Here is a 6,325-nt window from a genome sequence, read left to right on the forward strand (position 1 = left end):
AAGTGTGGAAATGTGAGGACTGTGCAAAATGGTTCAATGTTCATCTCAACTGGAAAATCATCAACGCAGTCACACTGGGGAGAAGCCAATCATCTGTTCTGTGTGTGGGAAGGGATTCAGTAGGTCAGCCAGCCTCATGTCACACCAGCAAATTCCCACTGAGGAGAGGCCATTCAGCTGCACTCACTGTGAAAAGAGGTTCAGGCAGTCATCTAACTTCAATGTATACCAGCATGTTCAGACTGTGGAAAGACCGTTCACTTGCTCTCGGTGTGGGAAGGGATTCGTTCATTCATCCAGCTTTCTGATACACAAGCAAATACACACCGAGGAGAATCCACTTACTTGTACTCAGTGTAGGAAGAATTTCAGGCAGTCATCCACTCATTGCACTCCACCATATTCACACTGGGGAAAGACCGTTCATCTCCTCTGTATGTGGGAAGAGATGGTCTCAATCCTGCAGCCTGCTGTTTGTTACAGACACACACTCACACAGGGGAGAAGCCGCTCATCTGCTCTGTGTGTGGAAAGTGATTCACTCAGTCATTTAACCTCTTGCTACGTCAACAGCTTCATGAGTGACTGAAGAGACTGGATTCTGCTGTTATTGCTGCTGTTAATCACAGACAAGATCGACAGTCTTACAATATTTGGTTTATTTCTGCTGATGTCAACAACCCCTATAACTGGCTGCAGTTTAATATTCTGGATTCGTCACTGAATTTGGGGCTGCAGGGTCTCTTTTTAAAAACATCTTTCCTCTTTATTCAAGGTCTCTCTCAGTAACACACTTGCTATAGCGTTATGAACTTTTACTTTAATCCTAAATAGTTTTTTGTGCAAAATCTATAATTCAGTTTCTGAAACATTCCACTGATCTCCAAGTGGAAAATGCTGATTAATCCTTGCTGACAATTCTTTCTGACTTACACATTCTTCACTGTGACACCACCATTGTGAAATTAAATTATCAACATGAAATAAACCCATAAAATATTTCACGGGCTCATCAATAGAAACTTAATCAATCAACATTATTATTGATGAAGTTTGGAAGTTGCTGAGTTGAATAATTTCTGACACAGCAGCAGCAACATTTGGTAAAGGTGGAACCCACAATAAAGACTGGTTTGAGACCCACTCAGCAGAGATTACATCTGTCATTGAAGCAAAAGGCAAAGCCGACCTGATGCCCAACATAAACCCAAGAGCGAGAACAGTGCATCACTTGGGACTTGAACATTGCCAAGACCTTTCCGTAAAAGATGGAGATGCTGTGCAAATAAACACTGGAGCAGCCTACGTCAAGGAATCTGAAACAAAAGATAGTTTCATATTTCTTTTGGTTTCAGATTCCAGCATCTGCAGTAATTTGCTTTTATCAAGGAATCTGAAATGCCTTTGATTATGGATTTTTTTTTTTTAATTTAGAGCACCCAATTAATTTTATCCAATTAAGGGCTATTTAGCACAGCCAGTCCATTTGCCCTGCACGTTTTGGGGTTGTGGGAGCGAAACGCATGCAAACACGGGGAGAATGCCGGATGGGATTTATCCTAGGATTCTCTGGGAAGCTAGGGAGGAGATTGCTGAGCCTTTGGCTTTGACCTTTAAGTCATCTTTGTCTACAGGAATAGTGCCAGAAGACTGGAGGATAGCAAATGTTGTCCCCTTGTTCAAGAAGGGGAGTAGAGACAACCCCGGTAACTATAGACCAGTGAGCCTTACTTCTGTTGAGGCCAAATCTTGGAAAGGTTTGTAAGAGATGTATAATCATCTGGAAAGGAATAATTTGATTATAGATAGTGAACACGGTTTTGTGAAGGGTAGGTCGTGCCTCACAAACCTTATTGAGTTCTTTGAGAAGGTGACCAAACAGGTGGATGAGGGTAAAGCAGTTGATGTGGTGTATATGGATTTCAATAAAGCGTTTGATAAGGTTCCCCACGGTAGGCTACTGCAGAAAATACGGAAGCATGGGATTCAGGGAGATTTAGCAGTTTGGATCAGAAATTGGCTAGCTTGAAGAAGACAAAGGGTGGTGGTTGATGGGAAGTGTTCAGACTGGAGTCCAGTTACTAGTGGTGTGCCACAAGGATCTGTTTTGGGGCCGCTGCTGTTTGCCATTTTTATAAATGACCTGGAGGAGAGCGTAGAAGGATGGGTGAGTAAATTTGCAGACGACACTAAAGTTGTTGGCGTTGTGGACAGTGCGGAAGGATGTTACAAGTTACAGAGGGACATAGATAAGCTGCAGCGCTGGGCTGAGAGGTGGCAAATGGAGTTTAATGCAGAAAAGTGTGAGGTGATTCATTTTGGAAGGAATAACAGGAAGACAGAGTACTGGGCTAATGGTAAGATTCTTGGCAGTGTGGATGAGCAGAGAGATCTAGGTGTCCATGTACATAGATCCCTGAAAGTTGCCACCCAGGTTGAGAGGGTTGTTAAGAAGGCGTACGGTGTGTTAGCTTTTATTGGCAGAGGGATTGAGTTTCGGAGCCATGAGGTCATGTTGCAGCCGTACAAAACTCTGGTGCGCCCACATTTGGAGTGTTGCATGCAATTCTGGTCGCCGCATTATAGGAAGGATGTGGAAGCATTGGAAAGGGTGCAGAGGGGATTTACCAGAATGTTGCCTGGTATGGAGGGAAGATCTTATGAGGAAAGGCTGAGGGACTTGAGGCTGTTTTCGTTAGAGAGAAGAAGGTTAAAAGGTGACTTAATTGAGGCATACAAGATGATCAGAGGATTGGATAGGGAGGACAGTGAGAGCCTTTTTCCTCTGATGATGATATCTTGCACGAGGGGACATAGCTTTAAATTGAGGGGAGATAGATATAAGACAGATGTCAGAGCTAGGTTCTTTATTCAGAGAGTAGTACGGGCGTGGAATGCCTGTCTGCAACAGTAGTGGACTCGCCAACACTAAGGGCATTCAAATGGTCATTGGGTAGACATATGGACGATAAGGGAATAGTGTAGATGGGCTTTAGAATGGCTTCACAGGTCGGCGCAACATCGAGGGCTGAAGGGCCTGTACTGTGCTGTAATGTTCTATGTTCTAATGTGCAAACTCCACACGGAGATTGACTCGGAGCCAGGATCGAACCAGGGACCGGCGCCGTGAGGCAGCGGTGCTAACCACTGCACCGCCGTGCTACCCTGATTATGGATTTGGGTGAAGTTCTCACCAACAGATGTACACATATCCCGCTGGGTTGGACAAGACTGTGAGCTGTACCCCTGTGAGAAGGACTCCTCCCAGTCTCTTTGACTGCAGCTTCCTGTCATGGTTGGACAAGAAATCCTCATCACTTGAACTGGGAAAGGCCATTGTTTGTTGAGCAAGCAGAAAGGCACCTAGCAAGGATGGCATTCCAGCTGAACTGTTCAAACACACAGTCCCATCGACTGTCACACCTTCATGACCTGCTCCTCCTCTGTTGTTGGCTGTTCCTCATTTCGAGGATGACATCTCCTCAGAGTCATGTGTTTTCTCTTGTGGTCTTTTTGCGATTGGAGAAGGTGTTTCTCGACCCGCACATCTTTGGCAGAGATCCCTCTCTGTTACTCTCTGCCTCTTCATTGAGGCATTGGAACTCAAAAGTAATAATAATAACCTTTATTATTGTCATACGTAGGCTTACATTATCACTGTAATGAAGTTACTGTGAAAATCCCCCAGTTGCCACACTCTGGCGCCTGTTCGGGTGACTAATTCACCTAACAAGCAGGTCTTTTGGGGAGAATGCACAGACTCTGCACAGAAAGTGACCCAAGTGGGAATCGAACATGGGAACCTGGGACTCTGAAGCAACAGTGCTAACCACTGTGCTACCATGGTGCCCTAATGATGCAGTTTGGTGGGCATGTTGTCACTATAGTGACTGATTGGCAGCTATTCGATAGGAGCTGAGGAGCATAAAGTGGGAACAATTGTTCTTGGGAAATGCACAACAGTAATGTGGGGGTTGTTCAAGGAGCACTTAAATGCTGCGAATGCTGGATAGTTTTGTCCCACTGAGACGAGGAAGGAATGGTAAGGTGAATGAGTCTTGGATGACAAGTGAAATGGAGTTGCTAGTCAAGAGGAAGAACAAAGCTTATGTAAGGTTGAGGAAGCAAGGATCTAGCACGGCTCTAGAGGGTTACAAGGTAGCCAGGAAGCAACTCAAAAATGGACTGAGAAGGGGGCATGAAAAAGCCCTGGTGGGAAGGATTAGGGAAAACCCCAAGGCGTTCTACACTTATGTGAGAAATAAGAGGATGATCAGAGTGAGAGTAGGACCGATCAGGGATAGTGGAGGGAACTTGTGCCGAGAGTCTGAGGAGATGGGGAGGCCCTAATTTTGCTTATTAGCAAATATTTTGCTTCAATATTCACGAGAGAGAGGGACCTTCTTGCTCATAAGAGCAGTGTGAACCAGGTTAATAGACACGAACAGGTTGACATTAAGAAGGAGGATGTGCTGGAAATTTTGAAAAGCATCAAGATAGATAAGTCCCCTGTGCCAGACGGGATTTACCCAAGGTTACTACGGGAAGCGAGGGAGGAGATTGCTGCACCGTTGGCGATGATCTTTGCGTCCTCGCTCTCCACTGCAGTAGTACCAGATGATTGGAGGGAGGCAAATGTTGTTACCCTGTTCAAGAAAGGGAATAGGGAAATCCCTGGGAATTACAGGCCCATCAGTCTTACGTCTGTGGTGAGCAAAGTACTGCAGTGGATTCTGAGAGATAGGGTTTATGATTATTTAGAAAACCATAGTTTGATTAAAGATAGTCAGCATGGCTTTGTGAGGGGCAGGTCATGCCTCACAAGCCTCATTGAATTCTTTGAGGATGTGACGAGACACGGTGATGAAGGTCGGGCAGTGGATATGGTGTATATGCATTTCAGTGAGACATTTTCCCCATGGTAGGCTCATTCATAAAGTTAGGGGGCATGGGGACACAGGGAAATGTGGCTGTCTGGATACAGAATTGGCTGGCCAATAGAAGACAGGAAGGATATGAATGCTGTGGAGAGGGTACAGAGGAGATTTACCAAGATGCTGCCTGGACTGGAGGGCATTCCTTATGAAGAAAGGTTTAGTAAGCGAGGGCTTTCCTCACTGGAGCGAAGAAGGAAAAGAGGTGACTTGATAGAGGTGTACAAGATAATGGGAAGCATGGATAGAGTGGATAGCCAGAGACTTTTCCCCATGACAGAAATGGCTGTCACAAGGAGACATAATTTTAAGGTGATTGGAGGAAGGTATAGGGGAGATGTAAGAGGTAGGTTCTTTACACTGAAAGTGGTGGGTGGGTGGAATGCACTGCCAGCAGAGGTGGTGGAGTCAGAAACATTCGGGACTTTTGGCACATGGACAGCAGTAAATTGAAGGTTAGGTTGATCCGAGATTAGGATAAATGGTCGGCACAACATCGTGGGCCGAAGGGCCTGAACTTTGCTGTACTGTTCTATGTTCTAAACTCTTCCCAGTCATTACGGTCAATGCGTATTACATAAGTGGGGAGTGTACAGGAGTGGAGTAAATTCAGAGACAGGCAAGGCAGCACCCACTTATTAACCAACCAGAACACCAGCTTTTTCAGCATTGTTTCTCCAGAGCTATTAAAGCTCTCGAAGAAAGGAAGCACAGGTTCAGGTGCTGATGGAGATCCTGGTGCATCCTCAGTCACCAATAGTAATATATAAAATCGAGGTCTTGAAATATGTGGAGGTATGATCGATAAACTTGCAGATGGAAAATTGTTGGTGTGGTAACTAGCGAGGAGAAAAGCCTTAAATTACAGGATGATACAGGTGGGCTGATCATATGGGCAGAACAGTGGCAAATGGAATTTAACCAGGAAAAGTGGCAGCTCTTGTACAGGGTCAGGACAGACATGGTGTGCCGAGTGACATCTGTGCTGGATCATTCTAGAAAACATTGAACATTCAGTATCACGAGCAATAGGGAAGAAGATAGAGGAATTACTGATTCTGGGATTGAATCCAGCAAGAGTTTGCATCCTCTGGGGAGGAGAGAGGAAGGACCCATTGGGGAAAAAACTCCTTAAGTTCTGTATTGTTCCACAGGAGAGAAGCATTTAATCATTTTGAGAAATGGAAAATAGCAGATTACCTATTGACAATAATTTGTTTGATTATTTTTATCAATTGGTAACGAAGTTACTTTGTATTTACTACTTGTGGTGACAATGGTGCGGTTATCACCCAACATTCACTGCGGCTGTGAATGTGCCCTATTCACTGCACAGGAGCCCAGTGCGCAGACGCTTGGTTGGGTGTAACGAGCATGCGCAGTGTCACTTT

Source organism: Scyliorhinus torazame, chromosome 5 (genome assembly GCF_047496885.1).
Source record: "Scyliorhinus torazame isolate Kashiwa2021f chromosome 5, sScyTor2.1, whole genome shotgun sequence".
In the NCBI taxonomy this organism is placed as follows: domain Eukaryota; kingdom Metazoa; phylum Chordata; class Chondrichthyes; order Carcharhiniformes; family Scyliorhinidae; genus Scyliorhinus; species Scyliorhinus torazame.